Genomic DNA, 8,991 nt, shown 5'->3' with positions numbered 1-8,991 from the left:
TAGATAATGGTTCCTATCTTGCTCTTCTTTACTTGACTACTTAATATTGTGGAGGTTTGACTTTAAAAGTTTTGTCAAGTCTCTTCTTTTTGTTTGTTTTTGCCTTTAGTCCTAAGATATACGACACCGTCTTATAGGTGGTTTATTCCTAAAATCTGTTCCACTAAGGAGCTTCAGTGAAGACTCAAGGTGTTTATTATTCTCTCTAACTTGGGGAGACTTGGACTCTACTTTCTATTTTCACAACTGGGTAGCACTTATATTCTCTTTGCAGCTCTTTAATCTCACAGCAGTTACTTATTGCAGTATCTCCTGGTGTGTGTGTGATTTAATAGTCAACAAAATATTTGAAGGTGATGTATTTGCATATTTTTAGCTTTGTATTTGTCAAATTTTGTAGTCTACTTTCAAATGTTCTAATCTTAAATTGGGCTTCCCAGGTGTGCTAGTGATAAAGAAACTGCCTCCCAATGCAGGAAGCATAAGAGGCATTGGTTCTATCCCTGGGTTGGGAAGATCTTCTAGAGTAGGGCATGGCAATCTACTCCAGTGCTCTTGCCTGGAGAATCCAATGGACAGAAGAAGCTGGCAGGCTACAGTTCATAGGGTTACAAAGAGTCGGATGTGATTGTAGCGACTTAGCACGCATGCACACAATCTTAAATTACAAGCTTGACTTCTCCATTCTGTGATAATGCTCCTGTTTTTATCTTGTGTTTATTCCCAATGTACAGAGAAAACAGGGATGTAGAGATGATGTCCTATTTTAACTTGCCTTTTCCTTATCCTATTGGTGATAGAGGGATTCTTGAATTAGAATTAAGGTGATGGCTGAGTTCATGCCACCCAACACTGGACTGATGAGATTGACAATAGTTTGCACATATACTCACAACCTAGAGGAGGGGGATATTGCCTATCATCCAAGGCCACAGGGAGGCTGTACTCAAGAACAAGGGAACAACCAGGAACTGTGAGAGGTAAATAATGCAGTATCAAGAGGATGGGGTACCTCCTGATTCCCAGAAAGAATTTGATTGGGTTGGTTGGATAATTTTGTGGGCTGGCAGGGAACTGAAACCCACTACTTAGCAATAAGAAGGAACTATGCCTATTTCCTTTAATGATAAATTTGCCAGGCTAGGGGACCTTATCTGTGGAAGCAGAGTTGGGAAAGGAACTAGCGGTTAGACTATTCAGGGTACTCCCAATTCACCAGATATTGAAGTATATAGACTTTAATTTTAGGCCTTACACCACAAGCTCTAAGTAAAAGAGTCACTTAAATGTGAATTGCTTACCGTGAGATTTATAGTGTGATTCATTGTTTTCAGAAAAGCCATATATCTTCCAGTTTCTATGTACTTTTGATCAGTCTTTGGTATGTTGAAATAGTTTTTACATTTGGTCAAGGATTTGTAATTGTTATTAGAGGTTAGCTTAGTCCTCCACAACTTTCAAAAGAGGAAAATGTGTGATTGATTTATTATTCTTCAGCATTTTATTATAAAAATGTTCAGGCATATAAAATAAGTCTATAGGGGATACATGTATACTCTCCATCCAGGTTTTATAATTAACATTTTGCTGCATTTGTTTTGATACACATCTGTTTAATCTATTCATCACTATATCTACCAATCTTTCTTCTCTTTTATTATCTTCAGTACAAATTGTCACCATCAGTGAACTTCACTCCAGTGGGCATATTCTGAATATAGATTGAACAGCATTAGGATATAACATATGCAAAGAAGCAAAGTTAAGATTGATACTATAGATTTTGATCTTACAATCTGGAATGATTGTGTGGTTATTAACTGAAGAAAGAGTAGTATTTTTCTCAAGAAGTACAGATTTTGAAATATTTAGTTTTAGACTCTTAGTAGATATCCATGACTTCTTTAGATATACATATTAAGAATTCATATTAAATATCAAGCTTAAAAATATATGTCAAAGTTTAACTAATGTCTTCATTTTCCATCCTCAACCTAAGCACAAAGTCTGGAATATAATATGTATCTATTAATGTTTGTTAAGTGAATCACTAGTTTAAGAATAGGAAATTATATGAGGAAAAATTCTTTTGAAAAATGTTAACTATTGCTAATTTCAAAGCAGTGTGAGTTTTCATAGGAGAATGTTTCATCAGTGTGGAGAAAGATATCTCAGTTTTCTGAAGGTCTATTTCAATTACTTTTAGGTATCTGTTGAAACAGAAGAGGTATATTTTTAAAGATCCCTCCTAGAGTTTAGAAAGAATGAATAGTTTTAGCAGTGTAATATAATAGTTGTCTCCATTATGGAATAGGGGTGGCTCAAATTTTTAACTATTTATTTAGTATATGCATAATAACTCCATGTTTGTAAGCCCTTACTTATTGGCATTCTAACATAAATTAGTGTTTATTTACCAATTTTAACATAATGCCATATTTAATTTTGTTTTGATTTCACAATTTGATTTGTTAGTTGCCTTCTTAAAGCAAGTATGTAGACAACAATATAGTCTGTGATAAAGGAAGAATTCTTCTGATGGGGCCAAAGGTTGCCAATTACAAACAAACCATCTTATATTAATTTCCACATGTCGATTTGTATTTTATAAGTATGAAGCTTGCATGAGGTCAGTCTTCCTATTGAGATATTTAGGGCAAGTGACCTAAACTTGAATTCCACTTTTTTAGTTTGCTTTACATTGATTCATTATAAATAATGCCCTAATAATATTATTATTGCCAGACTTTTTAAAAAGTCATAAAAAGGTTTTTTTTTGATATTTAAATTAACATTTTATTATTAATGAAACAACTAAAAAATACTGCAGTAATTGTTGGTTGTATCAGTATTTTTGAAAGTTCTCCTAATTTTGTACTCAAAAGAAAAATAGTACCTCACGTTGTCCCTTTTGTATGATTAATAGACAAAGAGCCATTCATCATCTTTTGACTAGCAGTGTATGATGAGGTCAAGGAAATCAATCAATATTCTTATTCTTTAATAATGTCTAACCTGACAACAAGTCCTTAACAAGATAAAATTTGTCAGTGATGTGAATATTCTACCTAGACTGCACTAAGTCTTTAAACTCTTGGGATAATAATTGCTTTTATAGTATGATGATGTTAAAGATATACTTAGATTTAAAGTGATATCCTGAGTGTGAATCATTCTGTTTCTTGATCTCCAGTCATTCTTCAAATACACTACAATATTAGCAATCATCGGGGCTATTTTTCATAATATCCTTTAGCACATTTCAATGTCAGAATACGTTTCACTGTGACTGACTGTCCCTGAACTATGAAAGCTTTAGGAAGACAGCTTCACCTGTCTCAGTGGAATTATAACATTTAGAGCATCTTCTACCTGTTGCTTTCTGTATATAATTTAGACTTTTAAAAAGTAGGTTGAAATAGCCTTTTTCTGTTTTTACTTCTCAACTTAAACTTTATTCAGAAATCTGCTCTTGACCATAAAATAACATTCTTGAGTGACCTATACTTGATCCATAGTGTCAATATGTATAATAAAAGGATTAACTTGGAGACTATTCATATTCAAGTCTACTGATAACAGCAATGAAGTATTTAATATAAATAAATTCCATTTCATTTTAGGATAATAAAGCCACATATTAAGTTAGTGAAAACTGAAAGTCGCTCAGTCTTGTCTGACTCTTTGCCACCCCATGGACTATGCAGTGCATGGCATTCTCCAGGCCAGAAAACTGGAGTGGTTAGCCTTTCCCTTCTCCAGGGGGTCTTCCCAACTCAGGGATAGAACCCAGGTCTCCCGCATTGCAGGCAGATTCTTTACCAGCTGAGCCACAAGGGAAGTCCAAGAATACTGGAGTGGGTAGCCTATCCCTTCTCTAGCGGATCTTCCTGACCCAGGAATCAAACTGGGGTCTCCTGCATTGCAGGTGGATTCTTCACCAACTAACTAAAAATAAATTTTACTGCTTACTGAATCTTAAATATTAATTTTAACAGTTATATAATTTCTTAAAATTATTCATCATAGTTTCATTAAAAATGTATATCAGTTTCTTATAACAGTCATATATTCTTGGTTAATTTTGTGTTATGACAGCATTTATTTTTTCAAACACCGTATATTTTATACTCCATAATATAAAGGAAAGTATTTCAATTTATAAGATGAACTTAAATATTTACCTTTATATCATAGATTATACAATGTATATATAAACTGGATTTATAGAGATCAAATAAAACATTCCAACTGGAGTAATTCTATACATTGTAGAAGAAGTCATACACTCCTCATGGAAGATGTGTCCATCATGTTGATCTCTAAAGAAACAAATGATTTAGTACTTTGGATATGACGGGTATGATATTTAGTAAAATAAGATCTTAAAATAATTTTTATTGTCTAAATTAACATAGTACAATCACCTTGAACTGAAGAGAAATGGATATTGGTAGCATTTTACCAATTATTTTTTTTGAAAAACCATGCTGCACACTATGTCTGTGTTTATTTTTATATAAAGGTTTCACCTCTTTCAGTAATAATTTTTAAGTAAGTTTGAATTTTAATAGTTCATGATTTTACAAAGTATATGTTTGTTTTTCTTTTTCATTCTTTGAATTCTATTCTATTCTTAAAGAAAAAGAACCAATCCAGAGTCAAAACATGGAAGAGGTACATATGAACTCTGCTTTATGTAAAGGCAGGGAAAATATTCTTTGTACCTGTAAAACTAGATAGAAGATTAAAGTAACTAGTATGTATTCATGGATAAATTTTAAAACTAATGGCAGTGTAAATAAAGGATTCTTATTTAATAATACTATTAATCTTTAGAAATATAAAGGAATTTTCTTATCATGAAAGAAATGTAAAGAAATAGTAAAAGAAATTATCAAATTTTGAGATACCCTACGGGAATCAGGGAAATGAGTAAAAAATGTTAAGAAAACAGGAACAAGAATTATATCTAATAGAAACTTCTATCTCATTCTAAGAATTCAATATAATAAATGTCAACATATTAGAAGTATTAGAGTGATGCATAGAAATGGATTTGTACTGATGACTTTTTTGAAAGCCACATAACCTACAAGAAATACAAATATGTGGAGCAGTCCACTAGTCAAGTTCAGTTGGCATGTCTTTTTGATGTTGTGGGTGATTTTCCCTCAAAAATGAAGGCAAAAGAACTCTGTACTGAGACCTCATCCAAACACTCTAATGGCTTATTGTAGTGATTGAAAACTCTATGCTTTGACATCATTATTTCCCACCTACAACTGCCCTTATTTGGCCTAGCATCAGGGTCTTTCATTTTCTTTCTGTGACCCCTGGTTTCCCACTACCCCAAAACAACACTGTTTCATTGCAATGATTAGATATTCAGTTCAGTTCACTACAATGCTCAGTCGTGACAGACACTTTGCAACCCCATGGACTGCACAATGCCAGGCCACCCTGTCCATCATCAACTCCCAGACATCAAGCTCATGTCCACTGAGTTGGTGATGCCATCCAACCATTTCATTTTCTGTCCATCCCCTTCTCCTCCTGCCTTCAATCATTTCCAGCATCAGGGTCTTTTCAAATGAGTCAGTTCTTCGCATCAGGTGGCCAAAGTGTTAAGAGTTTTCACCTTTGGCATCAGCCCTTTCAATGAATATTCAGGACTGATTTCCTTTAGGATGAACTGGTTGGATCTCCTCGCAGGCCAAAGGACTCTCAAGAGTCTTCTCCAACACCACAGTTCAAAAGCATCAATTCTTCAGCACTCACCTTTCTTTATGGTCCAACTCACATCTATACATGACCACAGGAAAAACCATAGCTTTGACTAGATGGACCTTGGTTGGCAAAGTAATGTCTCTGCTTTTTAATATATTGTCTAGGTTGGTCATAACTTTTCTTCTAAGGAGTAAGCGTCTTTTAATTTCATGGCTGCAGTGACCATCTGCAGTGATTTTGGAGCCCAAAAAAATAAAGTCAGCCACTGTTTCCATTGTTTCCCCGTTTATTTCCTATGAAGTGATGGGACCAGAAACCATGATCTTAGTTTTCTGAATGTTGAGTTTTAAGCCAAGTTTTTCACTCTCCTCTTTCACTTTCATCAAGAGGCTGTTTAGTTTTTCTTCGCTTACTACCATAAGCGTGGTGTCATCTGCATATCTGAGGTTATATTTCTTTCAGCAATCTTGATTCCAGCTCATGCTTCATCCAGCCCAGCATTTCTCATGATGTACTCTGCGTATAAGTTAAATAAACAGAATGACAATATACAGCTGTGATGTACTCCTTTCTTGACTTGGAACCAGTTTGTCATTCTGTTCAGTTCTAAATGTTTTTTCTTGACCTTCCTACAGATTTCTTAGGAGGCAGGTCAGGTGGTCTGGTATTCCCATCTCTTTCAGAATTTTCCACAGTTTCTTGTGATCCACACAGTCAAAGTCTTTGGCATAGTCAGTAAAGCAGAAATAGATGTTTTTCTGGAATTCTCTTGCTTTTTTGATGATCCAAGGTGTGTTGGCAATTTGATCTCTGATTCCTCTGCCTTTTCTAAAACCAGCTTGAACATCTGGAAGTTCACAGTTCATGTACTGTTGAAGCCCAGCTTGGAGAATCTTGAGCATTACTTTGCTAACATGTGAGACGAGTGCAATTCTGTGGTAGTTTGAACAGTCTTTGTCATTGCCTTTCTTAAGGATTGGAATGAAAACTGACTTTTTTCCAGTCCTGTGACCACTGCTAAGTTTTTCAAATTTGATGGCATATTGAGTTCAGCACTTTCACAGCATCATCTTTAAGGATTTGAAATAGCTCAGGTGGAATTCCATCACCTCCACTAGCTTTGTTCATAGTGATGCTTCCTAAGGCCCACTTGACTTAACATTCCAAGAAATCTGGCTCTAAGTGAGTGATCATGCCATTGTGATATTAGAGAGACAATATAATCTGCTCTTCTAAGTGACATACTTATGATTTAAACATTGTGACAGAAAGAAGATAGCTAACAGAATCTTGAAGAGGAAATCATCTGCAGTTTTCAAATGAGGTTTTAGGAACCATCAGGACAGTCTATGCAGATTTATACATGCACACTGTATTTTGTTTTGTTTTGCTAATTGTGGTTGGTGGCTTAGAGGGTAAGGAGCCCACCTGCAAATGCAGAAGATGTAAGAGATGCGAGTTCGATCCCTGGGTTGGGAAGATCCCCTGGAGAAGGGAATGGTATCCCACTTCAGTATTCTTGCCTGGAGAATCCCATGCACAGAAGAGCCTGGAGGGCTACAGTCCATGGGGTCACAGAATCAGACACGACTGAGCCAGTAACACTTAAAGTTGCTTGGAAAAACAACTATTAATCTGGAGTGGTTTCAATTTTCTTTTACACGGTTTATATTTGATACTCTAGGAGACCTTTCTCATAATTGCTTGCTCTTTATTACCCCTGGGTAACTAAAGGAAAAGATTCCATGCTAATATTACCTCTTTTCACACTCCATCAACTCCTTGGCCCTGTTGTAGTTTTATTGTACTCACTAGAACCCGTTTTTCCATTTACCTCCTACTCTACACTTATTTCATTTTATCCAAATTTATCACTTCCTCTCAATCAATTTCTTCACTTGGCTCAGGGATAATATACTCAACATTTTCCTTCTATCTCATTGGTCCTTTTTCTAGAAAAAAAAAAAAACCTACTGGTGGTTTTTCTATCCTTCCACAGTCACTAAATATTAAAATGCCCTAGGACTCAGTCCTCATACCTATTTAGTTTCTTCTCTTGGTGTTCCCCAGGTAATTTTTCATCTCTAAGTACTATCTATATATCTCTGTCTCTATCTCTACATTATGATATCTAACTGCATGTTCCTGGCCCAGTTCTGAACTGTAAACAGTGGCTATGCAGTGGAAATACAGTGATGATGTGTATGTCCTATTCCTGCCCTCTCCATTAGTGTAGCCACTATCCACATAAGATTATTATGCAATTGAAATGCAGCTAGCTAATGCAACCAAGTAATTAAATTTTTAATTAATTTAAATTCAAATTGCCATGTAGCTAAGGGCTATTGTTTTACACAGTTTAGTTGTAGGCTAATACATTCTAACTGCTAACTAAATTGCAGAGGGGCCTGGCATGCTGCAGTCCATGGGGTCATGAAGAGTTGTACACGACTTAGTGACTGAACAATAACAATAAAACTAAACCTAATCGCTTAAATGCCTACTAAGCAACATGGTATAATCATCACTTGTTTCTTTTTCTCATACTCACATCCAATATGTTAGAAAATTTTGTCTTATATTTTAAAATTATATCAAGAATCTGACCAATCTGACCACTCACACCATCTCAACAATGACTATCCTTGAAAAAACTTCACATTTTTAAACCTTATTTGAAATAGTTGCAAACACAAATCATTGATATCCTGCTTCTACCTTATGATGCATTTCAATAGTTTTTAACAGAGTAGTTATAAATGATTTCTCAAAAATAACTAGACCTTGTCACCATGATGCTCAAAATCTGAAATGGATTGCCATCTTGCTCAGCATGAAAAACAATTTCTTTACAATTAGCTGTAAGTTTCTACAGTTTTTTTTTTTTTCCCTTCTCTTGCCTCTCTGAACTCATTTATAGATGCTCCCTCCCTGGTTCTCTTGAGTCTAGTTATGCTGGCCAACATGGACTTGTCACTCTGAACATATCAGGCATTCTCTAACCTCAAACTCATTGCAATATTTTCCCCCTAGATTCCAGGATTTGGATATATCCCCATCTCCCTTATAACAGCTCCCTTAGAGCTATAACCAAGGTCACCTCTTCCCTAGTAACTTTAAAATTGTAATCTATCCACCATATTCTCTATTGTCTTTTTCATGTTTTATTTGCTCTTCATGGATCCTAACATTTGTAATGCTATATATGCATTGCAATTCTAGAATATTTCAATAACTCCCCCCAAATAAACCTATGCATTA

Source organism: Cervus canadensis, chromosome 2 (assembly GCF_019320065.1).
Source record: "Cervus canadensis isolate Bull #8, Minnesota chromosome 2, ASM1932006v1, whole genome shotgun sequence".
Classification (NCBI taxonomy): Eukaryota; Metazoa; Chordata; class Mammalia; order Artiodactyla; family Cervidae; genus Cervus; species Cervus canadensis.
This window is presented reverse-complemented; position numbering follows the sequence as displayed.